The sequence below is a fragment of the Diabrotica virgifera genome, chromosome 5, assembly GCF_917563875.1.
Source record: "Diabrotica virgifera virgifera chromosome 5, PGI_DIABVI_V3a".
Taxonomy (NCBI): Eukaryota; Metazoa; Arthropoda; class Insecta; order Coleoptera; family Chrysomelidae; genus Diabrotica; species Diabrotica virgifera.
Window position 1 is genome coordinate 119678286 of NC_065447.1, and position 22743 is coordinate 119701028.

General features: G+C 33.7%; 1 protein-coding gene across 1 annotated transcript in view; it reads left to right on the plus strand.

Annotated features, from left to right (window-relative positions):
• The first annotated feature begins 8338 nt into the window (after positions 1-8338).
• LOC126884314 (sister chromatid cohesion protein PDS5 homolog B) overlaps positions 8339-22743 on the plus strand; it is a 120068-nt gene continuing 105663 nt past the window's right edge. Inside the window, exon 1 of the mRNA XM_050650252.1 lies at positions 8339-8595. The gene's annotated coding sequence lies outside the window, so the exon portion shown is untranslated. The remainder of the gene's footprint in view (positions 8596-22743) is intronic.

Below are 22743 nucleotides of genomic sequence, written 5' to 3' on the forward strand. Positions count from 1 at the left end.
ACATTCGAAATGATACTGATGAAATTAAAGAAAGTGTTGAATCAAATTTTGAAAGTGCTAAAAGAAGAAGAACTGATGATAATATGCGAAGTGTTATTGCCAAGGAGGTGTGTGATGTAATAACAACAGAAATGAAGGAAAGGTTCTCTTATCGGGGCCATTTGCAAGCGGCTGAACTATTCAACAAAGACATGTACTCAAAATATTCGAAAACTTTTCCAGTTAATATTCTAGATGCTGTAACTACTTGTTATCCCGTGTTATGCAAGACCAGATTAAAGACTGAATTAGAAGTAATATATTCGAGGCCAGACTTAAAAGAAATTGTTGGAGCTATGAACATTCTCACGTTTATGTTAGAGAATAATCTTGCCGAAACCTTTGCAGAAACAATAATGGTGTTAAAAATTATTGTGACAACTCCAATGACAACTGCAGAATCGGAACGTTGTTTTTCAACCCTTAAGCGCATAAAAACATTTTTGCGAAACACAATGCTTAATGATCGACTAAATGCCCTAGCTATGATGTCCATAAACCGAAATTTACTTCATGATGGGATCAATGATTTCGAGGAAAAAGTTATGGAAAAATTTATTGCTATGAAAGACCGTAGAGCCGATTTTAATTTTAAAAAGTAATTGTAATGTATTAATTATTATGAACGCAATGTCGTAGTGTATTTCTTGAATAGAACTATTAAACTATTATAAATCAAATTTGTTTGTATTTGAAAATTTAAATATGTAGTAGGTATACCTAGTTCCTGTAAGTTGTACCTAACTATTTTATTTTGACCAGAGCCGAAAGTCGGTAAGGTTGGTTTTTCCCATAATTTGAGAAATTTGCCGACCAGCCCATCGTAAAAATTATTGCCCCTATTTGAGTATTGCCCTTCATTGCGTTTACCTGCGTAACGCCAATTTAATGTTTTCTACGAACTTGAAACCGTTTGCCGCGTCAAAAGCTTTGCCGTCATATTTGCCCATCTGCGTATATAAACCTACAATAGTTCTCAGCAAACATTCTAGGGAAAAAATTGCAAAGACACCGTTCAAATAGTAAATGGAAATCCACTTAGCACCCGATAGAAAAATGAAAACCCGCTGCCCCTGATCAAATTCCTACTAAATCCCTGAGGGCAAATTTTTGTGTGCAATTGTTATTATCTGCGCCCTCCCTGCTCAAATTCCACGAGCCGCCACTGGAGTACAACTATAGTGATGTAGAATCAAGTATGGTCAAAATGACACATCATACATGCAAATAAACACATGCTGGATTATTCACAGCATTCTCATAAAAAAAATAGAATGAAAAATAGGAAAATTACAATAAAACTATAGAAATTGAATGAACATATATCAGGCAGTTATTATAAGAACTTTCAAAATACCATTTATGAAATTAGAATAAGATGCATCATATTTTTGAGAGAGAACAGTATATAATGTTAAGATAACTGTTGACTTGGTTTAAGAGAGATAAAGTAAGTATGATATACATATATCGAGGTTCATCATCAAAAAATACAGGCAGGTATTTTACAGCGGATCATTTATTCACAATAAGTTGGTGGAAAAAAAGAAGCATGTGATAAGGAAATATGGTAAAACTTCCATTAACCGAAATAATTAAAAGGGGGGGAGGCCGTTGCGGATATCAAGGATTTCGGTTAAAAATAACATTGTTTTTTGTATTCTTCTTATAATATCAAATTGCATATCCTTCTTGATCAAAGTTGCTAATAAAAAATACTATAAGGTGATTTCATAACGTGTTATATATTTAATTGCGTTCTTTAGTTGTATTAAAGAAATGTTGACAAATTAACATTGAATTGTTTCCGTTTTGCAAAAATTTACTTTATATTGACGAGATTATTGAAACTGTCAGCTGTTTCGGTTAACAGAGGTTTTACTGTACTTCTACTGTGTTGATCTAGAAAAGTCATAGGACACAGTTCCTCTTATAAAACTTAAAATGACTCCACAAATTTACACATATATATTTAACAATAAATGTTTGAAATTCCATACTTCCTATTTTTATTTTATTTTGAATATCCTTATTAATTCCCATTTATTTTTTAGTCATTTATTTTCATGTTCATTTGTTTTCATAATGTTCATTTATTTTAAGTCAAATTATTGCTTCTTCGGAACATACTTCTTGCAGCATTTGGCCAGCATATCTCTCCTCTTCACTATTATAACTATATCACCAGAAGAGGACACTGTTTGTTCGGCTCTTCATCTTATCATCCTCTTATTGATTTTAAATTTTAAATATTATTATTATTATTATTGCCTTTTGTAGCACGACATTCAATAGTATAATAGTGAATATGCCTATTTGACTGATTCATGGTTTGGCCAATTTGGAGGAAAGGCAATATGGCGGCGGGCAGGTTTTTTATGTTATACGTCGAATATAATATGTTGTTAATTAATTATTAAAATTATTAATTATATATATATATATATATATATATATATATATATATATATATATATATATATATATATATATATATATATATATATATATATGTATATATATATATATATTGGGCGTAGATTTACGCTCCTGTTATGTCTATGTCTCGGATGTTGTTTTTTGATGGAATGTGTGTAAAGATATTCAACCTCTCATCTTTACCGATGAGCCCACGGAGGTTGAAGAGGGCGAAACACATTTCTAAGAACTGGTGTTTAGATCTTTGATTCTATTCGAAAAATTTTTCCCAGCCAGAAATAGTGGATGTGTGAGTTATTCGTAAGGGGATTTTTCCACATTCTCTATTTCATTTGTTTGATATATATATATATATATATATATATATATATATATATATATATATATATATATATATAAATAGATGAAATAGAGAATGTGGAAAAATCCCCTTACGAACAATTCACACATCCACCATTTCGGGCTGGGAAAAATTTTTCGAATAGAATCAAAGATCCAAACACCAGTTCTTAGAAATGTGTTTCGCCCTCTTCAACCTCTCTGGGCTCGTCGGTAAAGACAAGAGGTTGAATGTCTTTAGACACATTCTAATCAAAAAACAACATTCGAGACCTAGACATAGAAGGTGCGTAAGTCTACGGCAAATCCGACAATGACAGTCTCAAGTTTTAATTCCCTAATTACTTAAAGTAAGTAAAATATATGTTTAAAAACATAAGATGTAGATCTTTGAAACACACTCAGTGAACCAAAGATCCAAGGTTATTGGTTTAACGACCACTCGTACGAAATCAAATAGATGAAATAGAGAATGTGGAAAAATCCCCTTACGAACAATTCACACATCCACCATTTCGGGCTGGGAAAAATTTTTCGAATAGAATCAAAGATCCAAACACCAGTTCTTAGAAATGTGTTTCGCCCTCTTCAACCTCTCTGGGCTCGTCGGTAAAGACAAGAGGTTGAATATCTTTAGACACATTCTAATCAAAAAACAACATTCGAGACCTAGACATAGAAGGTGCGTAAGTCTACGGCAAATATATATATATATATATATATATATATATATATATATATATATATATATATATATATGTTCGGAAAGGTTTCCGCGGTTAATACAATGAAACTTAAAGCTAAAATCAATATCAACAAAAGAATTAATATTAAAATTAAACTCACCAGGCTTCCGGGTTGAACCGCGTCGTTGGTTTCTAGGCCGAGCTTTCGACGTCCTCTCTGACGTCATCTTCAGGGCTTCCGGGGTCTCAGTCTCCTGAGGCTCCAGACACTACACTCACTACTCACTACTTCACTACTCACTGCAATACTGTTGTTGCTGACGCTGGGGCGGTCATTTATACCGTGGACTGATGTGACTGACGTGGCTGTCGATGATGTGGCGGAGTGGGAATTAGCGCGAAGACTATTTGGAGTGGCGCGAAGATTTTTGATGGCGGGAATTGTATTTGTAGATGGAGCGGACGATGTTTTCTTTAACGATGTTTTCTTTAGGAGGGGAGACCCCTCGCGAAACACATTTCTAAGAACAGGTGTTTGGATCTTTGATTCTATTCAAGAAATTTTTCCCAACCTGAAATGGTGGATGTGTGAATTGTTCGTAAGGGGATTTTTCCACATTCTCTATTTCATTTGTTTGATATATATATATATATATATATATATATATATATATATATATATATATATATAAAATGAAATGATGTTGGATAATCGAGTACAAATATAAAAATAAATAATCAAAATCATTGGCTAATACTCGTAAAGTGAATGTGAATTTAGTTGGAAATATATAAAATGATGAAAGGGTCATCATTCCATACATTTCTGTGCAACTATATACACCGGTGTTTCGGCCTATTTGGGCTTCGTCAGTATAGTGTGGCAAGTTAAAAAAGTTGTTTGTAAACTTGTAAAAGGATTACTACAGGAGCAAGGTTACCATTTTTGGTCAGATTGTTAGAAGACCCGCAGTCGCAAGGCTACAACTAACATTGCCAAGGAGGTAAGGCTACCTGAGGAAATGAAAAGCCATAACATTATTAAATAAAATGATGTTGGATAATCGAGTACAAATATAAAAATAAATAATCAAAATCATTGGCTAATACTCGTAAAGTGAATGTGAATTTAGTTGGAAATATATAAAATGATGAAAGGGTCATCATTCCATACATTTCTGTGCAACTATATACACCGGTATTTCGGCCTATTTGGGCTTCGTCAGTATAGTGTGGCAAGTTAAAAAAGTTGTTTGTAAACTTGTAAAAGGATTACTACAGGAGCAAGGTTACCATTTTTGGTCAGATTGTTAGAAGACCCGTTATTATATATATTATATATATTATTATATATAATATTATATATATTATATAGACATTATATATATTATTTATATATATATATATATATATATATATATATATATATATATATATATATATATATATATATATATATATAATATAATACAATTTTATAATTATATACTTTACATAGAACAGAATATACTGCTAAAGAGTTGTTCCGCCATATTGCCTTCCCCATTTATCCCGTGAAAGCGATCCCATCTACTTCACCTCATGTCACATCCCCTCCCTCCCACATTACTGGAAAAGCCCTATTCTTAAGGCCGCGTCTCACCATCAAATAATTTGATCAAACCGTTTGAGCAAACTGCGGAAGTACGTCAAAGTGACGTCATAATTGCAGTTTTTTTGAAATTCTAAAAATCTGTGCTCTCACTATCAGTCTAGTTTGATCAAATTTTTTGTATTGTGTTGTCTAACTTGTTTGTACTTTATTTAAAATTAAAATTTTTCATTATTATCCACAATGAACACTCAGGATGTGACGTCACTAACTGTCACTTTGTGTCACTAACTGTCAAGTTTGATCAAATTATTTGATGGTGGGACGCGGTCTTTATAGGGCTTTTCAACAACAGTCATTTGTTTTTTCGAGCTTCTGTCATATGTCGTATAATCCGTGTATATTAATATTATACACAGATTATACAACATATTATGAAAGAAGCTCGAAACAAATGACAATCGATGAAAAGAGGTCTATGAGGCGCATGAATCATAATATGAGTCATAGAATTTATACTTTCACACCAATTTTTGTTTGATAAAAATTTACAATCTGGCAAACATTGTACGACGCACCAAAGACAATGACCAAAGTTTAGAAACCTCTATATTTACGAAACGCCCCCTTCCGAAAATTTTCCGGCTTTTCAACGATTCTCAAGGCCGCGTCTCACCATCAAATAATTTGATCAAACAGTTTGAGCAAACTTTACGTACTTGAGGAAGTACGTCAAAGTGACGTCACAATTGCAGTTTTTTTGAAATTCTAAAAATCTGTGCTCTCACTATCAGTCTAGTTTGATCAAATTTTTTGTATTGAGTTGTCTAACTTGTTTGTACTTTATTTAAAATTAAAATTTTTCATTATTATCCACAATGAACACTCAGGATGTGACGTCACTAACTGTCACTTTCAGTTTGCTCAAACCAGTTTGATCAAATTATTTGAGCGTGGGACGCGGCCTTCATTTGTTTCGAGCTTCGTGTATTATATACAAATTATACGACATAATATATGACTATATAACAGAAGCTCGAAACAAATTATGAGAATCGTTGAAAAACCCTACTATTAGCAAAATTGTCCAACTCGACATGAATAACTGAATACAAAAAGTCTCATGAGGAAGGATTATTCAATAGAGAGATATTGCAAATTAACACAGCCTACGTTGCGCTATTTACACCGCGCTATTTTGACAGAATTGACATTTCTCAGACGTTTCATAAATGCAGATATTGCTCAACATTTTGGTTGCGGTATTCTACGGCTCGATTAAGTTTAGTTGTTTATCTAATTTGTACTCAAAATTCAGAATTTAATTTAGATGAAAGAAAGCAGGTTTGTATTTTCTTCCAAATATCGAGCAAGAGAAATAAATGATCCTTGAATGTTCTTACAAATAAAACATTTTCCTGTTGCACTCTTCATGTTTTCCTGAACTAACGTCCAATTTTCTGGAGAAGTCAATATGGATTTTGACATAAAACTTGTTTTAATAAACACAAATCGTCATCAGACGTAAATCTAATTCGTTTGCTACTGTCTGAGGTACCCATTTTAGCAAATTATTACGAATAAATTTGGTTTAAATGAAAGATAAACAACAAACATAACCTGAAAAGAAAATAGCGCAACGAATACCGCACAGCGTAACGACTCCCCTAATAACGGCAGGCCGTATTTCCAATAACGCAGCGTAAGCCAGATATCACATCTGCGCATGCTCTACTGTCAAAATAACGCCTGCTGTAATACAGCAAGTGCAAAAAAGGCTCTGCAATATCTCTCTTATGTATTTACCAGTGATACATCACTGGTATTTACATAAGGTCAAAAACGAAAAAACAATTAAATTGTTTTGCCATCCACCATGTGGGAGCGAAGTGCCAGATTATTTATTATAGGGAACTTGCATAAATTTTAAATTCGAAAAAAATGTTATAAATCACAACAGAACATAATTTAAAACATGTATCAAAGATAAAAAAAATTTGTAGGTCTTTCGTTTGGCCCCCAAAGGCGATTAAAAATTCAAATTAAAACAGGTGGCCTAAAACGCGTCGTGACGCCATTCGTTATTGTACATTTACATTTTTCCAACAAAGTAAACAGAATTTTAAATTAGACGTTATAAACGTCAGTAGAAAATACATTTATTTGAGGTTACAAGTGTTTTGATCGTTTGAACTATTCATAGAAAACTGTACTTTTACAAAATGGTTTTATTTTCCGTAGTAAACCTTCTTTCATTTCCTTCAATAACTATATCAAACTCCAATGTCAACAAACTGGTAAGTATATTTATTACAATGACATACGATAAATGTTAATAGAATATAAATATTTTTCCTTTATTTCGCGACGAGGTATACCAAAATAGGTGGAGGCCAATAAACTAAAGAAGAAAACGGAACCATATAGTCAAACTGAGTGACGTCACGGGCCGTTTGACCTATTTTAAGATACCGAAGACTTTAAATTTGTACTTATTATGAGTTATTGAAGCGTGAAATTTTGGAAATCTCATTTTTATACAAAACTGAACATTATTATGTAATAAAAAAAATGTGTAAGTTCCCTATTGAAGCACGGTTTATTGAAGAGCACTCATTTATTAGGGTGCGGCGTAACTCATCGAATCCCAACCCATCGAAAGACATTTCATATAGGTATACCCGAGTATATAGAGTTGGTATGTAAAATGGAATATAAATAAGTAGGGTCGTATACGGTTTGGTATGTCTGCGTTTTCGGTGTATGGGAGTTGAGATTCGATGAGTTGGCTCTCGATGAATGGGGTACGGCGATTAATATTTAATCAGGATCTCTGCTAATAGATGGCGCGCGCTCGGAATAATTTAATTGTTTGTTCTTTAATTAATTATTTGATCCTGCAAACAACTATCATTCAAATATAAACCACAAATTATTACTTACATCTCTAATAAGTAACATTTTACAGTTATACAGTAAGGTTAACTTTTATTCTAAAGTAGAATTTTTTTTAGTTAATTTGGATTGATGTCTTTGATATACACTCAAATACGAAAGAAATATACCAAATAAAATTCAATAAGAAAACATTTCTCTGTGGTTTTTAATTTAAGATACAAATAAGCAGAGTAAAGAAGAAATCGAATAATCGAAGCAAGTCTTGATTGACGTCTTGGTGGATGCTTGCAAATTGTTTGCTAGTTAGCGAAAGCACTCAGACTCAGCAACTCAGCACTGTCTGTAGTGTAGAAGAAGAAGACGTAGACAAAAGTTGATCAACTTCATGTCAGTGAAGTAAATTTTCTACGTTCTGTTATTTTGTGCGCGTCCCTCTTTTTATCAAGAAAATGGAGATATTTTGAAGATATTTACTCTATGTTAGGGAGGGAAACAGAGGTTTGCGATAAGTTATGTTATGAATTTGTGATTTATATCATTTATAGCGTAAGTGCAGAGACTGATCTACCTCAATAAGTAACCAACTGTAATCTCGGTAAAAAGGTAAATACTATGATACTTTCTGTAGAAAATAGTATGTTTAGTTTGAAATAAAAGTTTATTTCGAAATAGACCCTACAAATAAACAAACGAATATTTTCTATGTGCAGAAATGTCAACAAAAATCTAAACAGTACATACCTGTAGATGTAATGGCAGACTTGATTGCAATTTTTGATATCGTATTTTTTTACCAATTACATATTATTCTTTATTTATTCAAATTGACAAAGAAACTAAATCTGCTGTTCTTGTAAATATAGATATATGTTATATAGAGGTATATAATAAGTCTACCATATAGGTTGGTAATGACCCTACTACTCTCATACTAAGAAAAAGCAGAGGTAAAAGTTATAAAATATTAGTTGACTAACATTCCTGGCATGGAAATATTTTCTTTAGATTGGAATTTTAATAGTATATAAAAGAAATAGTGGTTTGAGTTATTTAATACACTTTCACATCCAATATAATTAAATATTATATTTTCTTTAATAGTCTTACTCCATGTCCCATTTCAAAGTGGCAACTAAAGGGAAACATCTTTTTTTCTTGCATTTATTGTAGCTGGTATGTTCTTTACACACATTTCTGGTGAACAACTGAAATAACTTCATGCCCCATATCAAACTGGTAACTAAAGAGAAAGCTGTTTTCCTTATGTTTATTGTCCCTACGTTGATTACAAACATTTCTGGTGGACAATATTGAAATAATTTTATGAAGTTCTTCCACTGTATCCCATGCATGAAATTATTCACGAATTACTTTTTATACTAGGTCTCTTTTTTTACTCACAGAAACTATACCCCGTTTTTAAACTAGGAGGAGTAATTCAATTCAATTCAAATTTACTGCACTTAATTGCTTGTTTTTAATTGGTCCAACCTCAGGCAAGCTTATTTGACTGTTATAGTTAAGTTATATCAGTGATTTTTGTGTTTTCTGCCTTATTCCTTTAATTTTTAGATTTTTAGTCTGCTTTGTTATGACATCATTCAGATACCACTTCGATTAACACTCATTGTTGATTAATACTCACAGTATTCTGTGTTTCTAGTTTTTAAAAATGTAGTTAATGAAATACTGTTCTACCAGTTGTGTACTACAAGAGTGCAACCTTCGTCAAGTAATGGCTCAGATCAGGAAACAACTAAGATCTGTGGTGGTCTAATCCGGGTAATATTTTAGACATACCCAATCCGCTGTATATGGAGAAGTTTCCCTATATATCCTGACATCTCACACAACTTATAATTTTATTCCATATTTATGAGCCCTACCACGATTATATTGTCGAAATATTAGTCTTCCTCTATGAAAAATCATAGTTTCATCAATGCATATTTCTTTGCTGGGGGTATAGATCTCTTCACTTTTTAAAATCAACATCTATATTATATAACAGGGTTGGACAAGCTACTTGATAGTCCGAGCCATTTTTCAAAATTTGAAATTTTTCGTGAACCACAATAAACAATTATTTAAAAAGTGTGAAAAAGGTTTAAATTTTTCTCTCATGAATTTCTTCTCACAATTTCACGAATTTTAACACTCTCTCTGCCAATAATATTTTAAATTATTTTGTTGTGTGCCAAAACTATACCAGAGATATAAGTGAAACGCTGCAGGTGTACATTAATGTTACACACTTGTCAATACAGAGTGTACATTAATGTTACACTTGGCAGCGAGAATGTTACAGTGAATTAAATAGTTAAAGGAAATAAAAAATGTAGTATTGTGATGTTGGGGGTTGCTGGACGAAGACACTCCCGAACAAACAAACTTAAACTTTCTACATATCTTTATTCTTACAAGGTTAAAGGTACAGTTACAACTACGTCGACCGACATTATAGTTAGGATAGGTCAAGGTGACCCATATCTCGGTAACTATATCCCCTGACCACGCGCCAGCAGAGTTCAGCGAACACACTGATACAACAATGAATGTCTCAGGTACTCGACCTTCCCACTTATATCTTATTATATTAAAAACAATGCCCATATGTATTACCATATATGGTTATGCTATACGTATTTCAATAATGACGTGTGCTGTGTTTGCAGTCTTGCGAATGAGTTGAATACTTTGAACTTTGCTACTATCGTAATAAATTATACAAATTGCAACTATAATATTGACCTTATTCTTATAACAAATAAATTAGGAAAATTCCGTGAGGGTTGTCGTGTACCATCACATCTCTCTGGGCGGGGAAAAGATGAAAGGGAATTTCAGTAACAATTTCCTTTCATCTCTATTTTATATTATTTATGCTGACTGACGTCTCTCCTTTATAAGAAAATTAAACAAACATATTAAAGAAAATGAGAAAAGAAAAAAAATGAGATATATAAATATTTACACTGAACCTTAAGTACTAGTAAAAGTCTTATGGTGGACTATTATTACACTTTTACACTATAACACTTTTCAGTACTTATTCTTTTTATATATTATACAGCTTAACGTTATTCTTATGTATGACTACTTGTTTACCCTTTTTCTCAATAATTACGTTAGGCGTTTCATCTTTAATTACGGTATATGGACCCGAAAACAAACAGTTAAGTTTTGTGTTTGGCTCCTTTTTTATTAATACCTTATCTCCTGGTTTATAAGTTATTTTACTCGTTTTGGCATCATATATTTTTTTTTTGCTGTGTTTTGTATGTGTTAGTGTTTCTCTGGCCTCCTTTGCGGCTACTTGTAGTCTGTATTTCAGTTCCATGGGATAGTCGTCAAAATTATACAGGGGTTCTATTTCGTTTTGAACATTTGTCGGCAGTCTACATATTTTTCCGAACACTAATTCGAACGGAGTATAACCCGTTGCTGAGTGTACTGAAATGTTATACGAAAAACAGAAATATTGCACCCATGTACTCCAATTTGTAGGGAATTTTGATAGTTGTATCCTAAGGTACGCATTTAAATGTTTGTGAGTATTTTCTAAAGCTCCTATTGTTTCGTGGTGATATGCTGTTGAGTTTAGTTTCTCTATTTGCAATAATGAGCATGTTTCCTTAAATGTTCTTGCCATAAACTCTGAGCCTTGGTCTGTGACTATTTTTCTGGGTACTCCATACCTCAGAATAAAATTTTCTACCAATGCCTTGGCTACTGTTTCGGCTTCTTTGTTCTTTATTACATATCCTTCTATGTATTTACTTAGCTCACATTGCAGTGTCAATATATATCTATTCCCACTGTCATCCATCTCAAATGGTCCTACTAGATCTATAAATATTGTGTCGAATGCGCAGGTGGCAGTCGATGTGATAGTTAGAGGTTGTTTGGTTATGATAGAATGCTTATGTCTTTGACAATCGTCGCATCTCTTCACAAATTCCTCGATATCTTTTCGTAAACTATTCCAAAAATAATATTTCCTTATATTTTTGTACATTCTATTTATTCCGGCATGCCCTCCTGTTGGTAACATGTGAAAATCATTAATTATAATTCTTCTTAATTTTTCATCTGCTATATTCTGTTTGTCTTGTACTATACATATTTTGATATCTCTTTCTTTAAATATTTTAGGATCCTTTCTTATCTCTTCAATAATTGGCTGATTCTTATTATTCTTTACTAGTACTAGTTCCTTTATATTCTTTTGTGCGCACATTTGAATCAAGGCTCTCAACGATGCTCGTAGCGCAGACGTTGATCGAGGTTCTTGATATGTCGAGTTTCTCAACGACGCTCGTAGTGCAGACGTTGATCGAAAATCTCGAATCAGATAAATAATATCGTCTTCTTCATTGTACAATATACTACTATTTGTATTTTCTTCAGCCGAATCTAGCTTCATTGTTTTGCAATCGTCCTTGTCTATCAGTTTTACCTCTACCGCACTTTTCGGGATATTCAACAATTCGACTACGTCTGGTTGATCAGTCCATTCGTTCTTCGAATCGGTGATTTCCTCCTGCTTTTTCGTTTGTGCTCTCGTCATCACTAATATACTTTTCTCTGAGTCCTTATTTAGTTGCTTTAGTTCTTCTGATGTAACTTCTATTCGTGATAAGGCGTCAGCTGTTACATTTTCAGCTCCTTTCACGTATTTAATTGTAAAGTCGTATTCTTCTAACTTCAATCTAAATTTGGTTAATCTGCTGGAAGGGTTTGTCATACCAAATAGGTACACCAATGGTCGGTGGTCTGTCAAAATAATAAATTCTTTCTGTAGAAGGTAATGTCTCCATTTAGCAATGCTCCATACTATTGCCAGTAATTCTTTTTCTATCGTAGGATAATTCATTTCCGCTTTATTAAGTGTTCTACTGGCATATGCTACCGGTTTGTCATTCCCGTTTGACAAAGTTGCTCCTAGTGCGATGCCAGATGCATCTGTCCGTAGAATAAACGTGTTCTCCTCCGATAAATCTGGGAATTCCATTACGGGGGGGTTTGATAATGACGTCTTGAGGCTTTCAAAAGCTTTTTGGCATTCTGTTGTCCACTCAAATTTTACATTTTTCCTTGATAGTCTATTTAGAGGTGCGGCTATTTCTGCAAAATGATTGATATGTTTTCTGTAATAATTTGCAAAGGCTACGAATCTTTTTGCTTCTTTTGCATTTTGTGGTATTGGATATTGTTCCAATGCGGTGATCTTTTCCGGATCTGGTGCTACACCTTTATTCGAAATCTTGTGTCCTAAATATAATAGTTCTTTTTTCATAAACTCGCATTTAATTGGATTTAATTTCAGATTTACTTTCCTTAGTCTCTCTAATACCTTCACTAAATTCTGATTATGCTGTTGTAGACTGTTGCCAAAGACTATCAAATCATCAAGATATATAAACATGTTTTCATAATTTAAACCTGACATTGCCATAGTCATGGCTCGTGAGAAACATCCTGGGCTTGTCTTTAACCCCATCGGAAGTCGTGTCATTTGATATTGACCTCTATCGGTTGCGAATGCTGTGTACGGTCTGGACTTAGAATCGAGTTCTATTTGGTAATATCCTTGGTATAAATCTAAATGTGAAAAATATGTTGCTCCTGATAAAGCGTCTAGGATTTCTTCTATGCATGGTAATGGTAATCTGTCATTCTCAATTTTGTTGTTTAGTTGTCTGTAATCTATCACAACTCTCCATTTCTTGTTTCCATTTTCATCGTTTTTCTTTGGCACTATAAGTAGTGGAGATGAGAATTCTGATATTGCATTTTCAATAATCCCGTCTTTTAACATTTTGTCTACTTGTCTATTTATTTCCGTTTTTTGTCCGTGTGGTAATCTATACGGTTTTGTATAAGCAGGTGATACTCCTTTTTGCAATTTTATTTTTGCTTTGTATACGTCCGTCGTTGTGCATGGATCGTTTTCTAAGAAAAACACATCGGAATATTTTACACATATTTTTTCTATTGCTCTTTTTTCCTCTAGCGATAAATTTTTTGTGTTTATTATATTCAAAAGTCTTTCGGCACGACTCACCGATTGTTTTGATTCTCCCATGTGGAAAACGTCGAACTTGTCTAATCTTTCGACCTTCGGTCTAAAATTCTTAACAATTATTTCTCTATCATTGATATTTAATATCCTTATTGGTATTTTTCCGTCGACTGGTTTTGAGACTGTTCCTGCCGAGAAAATTCCTTCCGCTATCTCCTGTGGTATAGTTACAAAATCTCCGTAGTGTGTCCCGATCTCGAAAAAAAATAATTTTTCACATCTCCTAGGTATTATTATCGTATAAATTTCTCCCATAGATAGCATTTTAAAATCTCTTCTCATTCCTTCTACATGTAACGATAATTTTAAGGATTCGTAATCTATTGTAGCAAAATATTGGTATAAAAAATCGCTACCAATAACCCCATCGACTTTATTTGTGAAACTCTTCATAACTGCAAATTTCTGTGTCAACGTTATCTTCTCTGAGTTATCTAATATTTCAAGGTCACACAATAAGGTTCCCCTTGTATATATAGTTTTTCCGGTAACACCTCGCAAGCTAATACGTCGGGTTTTGTTTATGTCGGTGTAGTTTTTATCTAAACATTCTTCAAATAAAACGCTGACTGTTGCGCCAGTGTCAATTAATAGTTTTTTGCGTTTTCCTCTGTAATAAACATTAATATAATTTAATCCACTTGCTGTGGAATTATCTGCCTCCATTTGATGGGCCACGAAAAAAATCTACTTCTTGTATTGTGCTTGTGTGTGGTTGCTCTTGGCGGGGCTGCTCCTCTGTTGCGAAATATGCTCCTGGTGAATTTCTGTTGCTGGGGTTTCTACCTTGCGACCAATTATTATTTCTCCCTCGATGACCATGTCCTGCTCCTCTGTTTCTTTGAGACCTACCTCTGTTATGATATTGTCTTACTTCGTTTCCATTTGTATTTCTATTATTATATGTCTTGTTACCTTCTTTTCTCCTGTCAAAACTATTTTTGTATCCGTTTGTTGTATTTCTTCTTCCGCCTCTATATGTTTTATTCATGTGGTACATTCCTGCAGTTTCCGTTCGAGTTAGCGATTCTTCGTTCTTTGCGCTTGTTATCGCTTCCGCTAAAGTGCTAAAGTTCTTGGCTTTCAAAATTGTCTTTATCTTGTCATTTTTTAAACCGTTAGTAAACACGCTTATTGCAATTTTTTCGTTTACTTTGGCCAGCACTTCTTCTGCATCTCTGTTTCCCTCTGCTTGTGCTATTGTTAATTTAGCCATGAGCTCCTCTAAACTTCTTCCAAATTTTTCTATTGACCTATTCTCTTGTTTCGCTGAGTTGATCTCTGCTGACAGAACAGGGATAGATTGTTTTACTAGAAACTTTTCTTTAATATCGGTTATTAGTGCCGCGTTTGAGTTGTAAGTGGTCTTCAGTCGTAATTTTGCTGCTTGCGTTAGTTTCACCTTCAACAGGTACTTTGTTAGTTGCGGTTTTCCTTCATCATCTAAAAATTCATCGTACAGTTCAATTGCGTCTATGAATGCTCTAATTGATTCTTCGGTGTTTCCTATGTGAGGGATCAGGTTCCCTGCTGTTTTCAGTTCGAATTTCTCTCCCATCTTGTCGTTGTTATGTTCAACTTGTCTTTTCCGTAGTTCTGTTTGGACTTTTCCGATCTTTTCTCCAATTTTTGCAATAATATCTGCAATGAATTTGTCTTCTGCTGCCTTACAGCTGTCACCTTTGTATATTTTATGCACCGTCCTAAACTGTTCCGTGATAGTCCTGAGTTTTTCCACCCATTTATCTGTGATTAGCTTATTTTTCCTTCGTTCTATAGTGTCTTTTGTGAGATTCCTATTTAATATAGTTATATCTTCCAGAATACGTTGAAATCTTTCCTCGAACATAAATTCGGCTTGGCCTGCCTACGTTACTCAATAGTATATGGCCTAGTGTCTCGAAGTCTCAATTACTTCGTAAAGCTTATCATTGCCGTTAAGTTTATCAAATATAACAAAATGTAACATATAAAATAATATAATAAAACACAAATGTAAGTAAAATAAAAGGATCAATAATATTGGATAACCGTCAATATTTAAAGTGTCAGTAAATAAGTAAGTGAGTAATTATATAATAAAAAAAAAATCAAAATTTCAATATGAAAATAAAAAAAAATAGTCATCAAACTTACTTCATAAGCAGTTAAACTGTATTGTATTAAAAAGAAAAATTACTCACGAATATGGGTTCATGTGTCTATGCATTTGGTCCTGGATTCTGGGCGTCTAACCTCAGCATCTCCATTGATTTAGATACTTCCTGTCGGATGTGGCGTCGAAGCTGCTTCTTCCATCGTCGATACAGTAGCCATCCGACGATGATTATGGCCAGGCTGAACGATACAATTCCCAAAACTCCCGGGATTGATAGCTTCTCGTTTTCGCCGGTTTCAGCTGTCACACCTCCGCTGTTGCCTGCTTGGTTTATGAAGATCTGTTCCTCTTTTTCTTTATTCTGGTTGTTTCCCATCTTACGTGTAGAGCTGCATACCTCAATCTATATGCGAACCAGAAAACTCCATTCTTTAACTTAAGGCACGGGTCGCCATGTGATGTTGGGGGTTGCTGGACGAAGACACTCCCGAACAAACAAACTTAAACTTTCTACATATCTTTATTCTTACAAGGTTAAAGGTACAGTTACAACTACGTCGACCGACATTATAGTTAGGATAGGTCAAGGTGACCCATATCTCGGTAACTATATCCCCTGACCACGCGCCAGCAGAGTTCAGCGAACACACTGATACAACAATGAATGTCTCAGGTACTCGACCTTCCCACTTATATCTTATTATATTAAAAACAATGCCCATATGTATTACCATATATGGTTATGCTATACGTATTTCAATAATGACGTGTGCTGTGTTTGCAGTCTTGCGAATGAGTTGAATACTTTGAACTTTGCTACTATCGTAATAAATTATACAAATTGCAACTATAATATTGACCTTATTCTTATAACAAATAAATTAGGAAAATTCCGTGAGGGTTGTCGTGTACCATCACAGTATGTCAAAGTGTGTAAATAATTTATTTCTTTAGCTGAGCTCTTTCGACATAAATGTCATCATCGGAGCTAATGCTAAAATAAAAAAGACGTCTTGTAAGAAAAAGAAGTACAAAACTCTTTTTTATTTACGTCAAATTGCAAAAAAAGTACCGCTACAACATTGAGGTGTTATCATTTGCATCTTGTGAATATAAATATAAATTTTTGTTGGAAATGCTTTGTCCTCCGTACAACCCCAAACAGAAAAAACAGAAAAAACGGCCACATTACATGTTACACAAACACAAAACGCGTGTAATGTGGTCGTTTTTTGTTTTTTCTGTTTGGGGTTGTACGGAGGACAAAGCATTTCCAACCAAAATTCATATTTATATTCACAAGATGCAAATGATAACACCTCAATGTTGTAGCAGTACTTTTTTACAATTTGACGTAAGTAAAAAAAGAGTTTTGTACTTCTTTTTCTTTACTTAAAATAAAAAAACACCTTTTTTTATTTTAGCATTAGCTCCGATGATGACGTTTATGTCGAAAGCGCTCAGCTAAAGAAATAAATTATTTAACACTTTGACATACTACATTTTTTATTTCCTTTATTCATTCAAGTGGGTACAAACTTATCAGTCTTTCAACTATAATTAAATAGTTTACATCGTTTTCTCAAATATGCAAATAATTCTACAATTTACAAATAGCCTTTACAAATTCAGGATACTTCGACTCTTTATCATCCTTCCATCTTTTTCCGGGGCGGCCTACCAATCTTCTACCGTCTCTCAAAAAACACTGCCTTTAACACTTTGTCTTCGTCTGATATTACCACATGACCTGCCCATCTTATCTTAGCTTTTATATGTCTGACGATGTTTTCAGTACCATACACAGTCACCAATTCAGCTTTGCGCCACCTTAATTCATCTCTTTGACGGCCAAATATCATTCTGAGAACTTTCCTTTCAAATACCAGCAGCTTATTTATTTCCTGTTGATGTAGAGTCCATGTTTCACTTCCATATGTAACTATTAGGAGAATAATTGGCATGTAGTCTTTATTTAGATGGTTTTTTTAGCAGCTTAAATCTTAATAATGATGATACGGAGTATAATGCTTGATTGTACCCAGCTATCCTTGCAGAGACCTCTTTTTATATGTGGTTGTCATCTGTGATTGCTGTACTAGATATTTAAACTTTTTTACTACTTCGAAGTTATGGTCATTAACAGTTATGTTCTGCCTAACTCTTGGCCTTGGATTTTTGGTTACTAGTATGTTCTGCCTAACTCTTGGTCTTGTATTTTTGGTTACTAGTATGCATTTCGTCTTCTATTCATTTATTTGAAGGCCCAGACTACCTGTTTCTTCCTCGAGTTGTGAAAGCACCTCTCCCACGTCTCTTGTAGAATCAGATACTGCACTTAGATCATTAGCAAAGGATAACAATAGTTTTGATCCTTGATTCGCAAATCCCCCTGTCAGCTCAAATGATATGTTACTTATTACATATTCTAAAGCCAAATTGAATACAGTGGCGGCGCCTGGTGTAAAATATTGGGGGTGCACACATAATGTTAACATATAAAAAGACCTTGAGACCCTATTTCCGTAGGTAACGGGTTTTGAGTGTCTTCAAATTTGTAAAAATCAAAGGACCTTATTAAAAATTACAATAAATAATGTATTTTATTGACTTAAAATTATAATTTAGTGTTTAAATGTTACAAGCAAGTTTTGTAACGAAAGTCAGTCGCCTGTTATTTTTTAGATAAATTATTCACAAACAAATTCAGTAAAATTTGGAATTTCTTGAATCATTTTTTTTTATTGAAAACATTGCGAGTGCAGTTAATCGATCCTGGCCCATAGCTATTCTAAGGAAAATTTTGATACGTTTCAATGCAGAGAGACATCGTACTGTTTCTGCAGTTGTCACTGGCATCGTAACAAGTACATAAATGGAGAATTCCAATCTGGAATTCCAACTGGATAGTTAAAATCGTATCTTCTATTTTATTCACTATGCTTCCTCTTCTCCAAATATGTGCTTCACACCTACACAATTTGTAAGTTTTTACACAAATCTCCATTTTAAATAATCATTTATAATCCCGATGTTTGCACTTTGGTACATTCATAATTAACAAATTTGGTTTCGGCATTTTTAATTTTTCTTCTAAATATAATGAAGAAAATTTAATTGATTTTAAATATTTTAAAGATTATGCCATAAGATCACATCCAACTTGTGATCCTGTGGCCATCTAAACTTGTGGGCTATAGTGGGTAGCGGGGTGGGTGGTGAGTTATATTTTGTCGTATGAAAAGTCATTGGTATAGGAACCACTGTGAGAGCGGTGAACGCGGGGTTCTGTCTAAAGCCTCGCATCCGTGAACTTTCTCCTTTGAAATAGAATAAAAATAATTAAATGTTACCTATTAGATACTTATAAACTCCTTGGATCTGTTATTTCGAATTTCAATTACTGTATAGTTAGATTAAAATGTTATTTATAGAATGATAAATATTACATATATGAATGTTGGTGTGAAAATAATTTTGGGGGTTCACGTGCACATGTGCACTTATGGAGAAACCGCCACTGATTGAATAGCAACAGTGATCATGGATCTCCTTGTTAAGTCCTGATATTACACTTATGGCCGGTTTCACCAAAGACAAATAGTAGTTTACTATGAATAAAGTTATTTGACCAATAAACTGGCATTTCTCCATTTTACTAACGTCAAATAAGACTTATTTTATTTATTTATCAAATAAATATTTACTCTTCAAATAAATTGGCAAGTTAATCTTGCTGTAAATATCTATAAGAAAGTAAATTCGTCAGTTAAACTTTAAATTATCAAAGTTATATTATAAAACGAAATAAAAATATAAACGTCTAATAAATTCTATTCAACGAATAACTATTCACTGATTTATTTTTTGTTGGTGAAACCGGACCTTCGTCCTTTATATTTGTTGTCAGTAATTTAAGACATTTTGAAACACAAAAATTAACAATCAAACAAAGTCAAAATCTCCTGTTAATAAATAAATAAATAATCTTCTATGCTTGGGTATTGGATAACTTTAGTTACAAGCAAAACTTTTTTTTGGAGGAAATTTTTTTTCTTTTGGGAGGAGAAAATCTTCATAAGACTAGCAGAGTAGACAACTGCATCTCAAGAAACTGGTGTAAGCTAATCAATCATGAGAATGCAACTGCCTACCCACTAAAACACCATTTCCAGCCTAGGACACCTAGTACATATTTTTAGCAATTGTTACTGCTGGCACCCTCTCTACTCAATGTCTGTAATCCATGTCTGTTATCATGTAGACTCACACCTCCGTTTCAGTCTTCCGAAAGATGGCCTCACACATCTTCCTGAGGTCACCAGTGGTGAGGTAGCTGACCCAGACTCATCTCTTCTTTTAACTTCAGGAGGTTTTTTCAAAGATTTTTCTGTCCCCTCTTAGCTTGATTTTTATAATCTTTCTAGTCTGTGTATCCTTATTTCTTATTGTGGTTAACTGCTCTATGTCCTTGTATGGGTCCTCTAGATCAGACAGCTCTGAGTATCAGCCCCTGTAGTCGTTGGATGCTGTTTATGGAAACGTTCCTTGGCTCAACGAAGTCCACATTTTTAGTCTTGTTGCATGTTTTGATCAGATTCCCAATAACTATTTTGGTGCTCTTAAAAACTTTATTTTGGTGGCGTTTTTCCTCCCACTCATGACCCTCTAAGGCCTCTCAGTCTTCAATGGTCTTGATTTTTCTGTGTTTGATTTTTCTTGTCGGACCTACATGTAACGGATCAGTCTGGGTGTATGAGATCTTTTTAAATGTTTGAGAGTTTTACCTCTTTTATGCCTTTATGTGTATTGGGTACCTCCACCATTAATCTGGTGAGTTCATGTAATAATATTTGATAGATCTTCAACTCTACCATAAGAGAAGTACAGTAAAACCTCTGTTAACCGAAACCTTTTTAACTGAAACATCGTTTAACCGAAACAGCTGAGAGTTTGAATAATTTGGTCAATAAAAAGTAAATTTTTATCAGAAAACGGAAACAATTCGATGTTAATTTGTTGCTTTATTCAATATTTACATATTATTTTTTTTTATTTTATTTATTTATTTTATTTATTTTACGGATATACCATTTTTACAAAAATATGACGTCAACCTTTACAAAGCATAGGTTCAATAGGTTGCGTTAAAAAAACAAACCAAAAATTAAAATTAAACAACATTCAATAAAAGTAGTAGCTTAAGTTATTAAATAATGCTCAAAATCTCTCAACTGATTTCTTAAATGTTGCTATAGATATTCCAAATAACTCTAAACTATTGCTTTATATTAAAGAAAACATTATGAAATCACCTCATAGTATTTTTTAATACCAACTTTGACCAAGAATATTGTGTAATTTCATACAAGAAGAATACAAAAACAATGTTATTTTTAACCGAAATTCTTATACGAAACAGCCTCCCCCAATTATTTTGGTTAACAGAGGTTTTACTGTATTCACATCACAACACACTTTTTTTATATATTTCATTTGCCTCTATCGACTCATTCTTTCTTTTTGTCCCTGTAATTTTTAAAGGTAGGTTTGGGAGGGAATTTACCCTCTTCTTTACACCTCCACAACTCTTGTCTTCGATATTGTTTGTGTTTGTGTTTTTTGATTCTCATATAAATCCCACAAGTTGCTAGGGAAATATGGTCCATTTCCACAGAGAATAAGGCATTTTACAATGGATGAATCCCTGAACCCTTCCTGCAACAGAACCTGTCGGGATCATGTTATGTGTGCCCATCCAGCCATCAGTACAGTTTCTCACACCTTAGCTTATGGTTATTTTTCGCTGGTTGTCTTCATCGGTTTTTTATTTGGCAGATTGTCTCCTGGGGCTATGAAGAAGGTAGGGAAATTTTTGAGGGGAAGGGATCTTGAATGTGACATTTGGGAGTGGCTGCCACAGAAAAGTGTTTTTTGAAACACTTGAGATCCGTAGTGGGTGCCCAACTCCCACTCCAAGTCCCAAGCGCCTTCTGATCAGCAGTCTATAGCTTGTCCTATTGCTCTTGCAAAATTTAGCAAAATCTTGAATTTAGCGGCTGTGACCAAACAAGGGCACGACTGCTCTGCTTAGTTAGTTTTTACGACAAGCCAGAGAAACTGTGGGGATATTCTACCTGAGTGGCCTGTGCCCCACACAGGGAACAAACACCTAAAAATTTTTTCACTTCGCATAATGTTACATCAACCAATTTCTTCATTCTAGAGGAACTTTAGTTTGTGTTTGTCTTGCCCTAAATTGGTGTGCATAACGATTTGTTTCTTTTACCATCCAATTGAGAATGTCATTTTCTTGAGTATGGCTTTTCCCTTTCTTCACTACACTCATAGCTTTCTTTGTTATTTATGCCAGTAAATGACCATTTTGGAGTGTAACTTTCCTTGTCACGACAGATTTGCATGAAAATTTGGATTTAGGTTCCTCTTACCCTCTACTTCACTTTTGGACTTGAGCCCAGGATTGCTTTTACTTGGGTGGTAAAAGCCACCCCTTCTCGGGGGTGAAAAAACATATGTTCAAAATAAGTCTGGAAATAAATAAACTGAC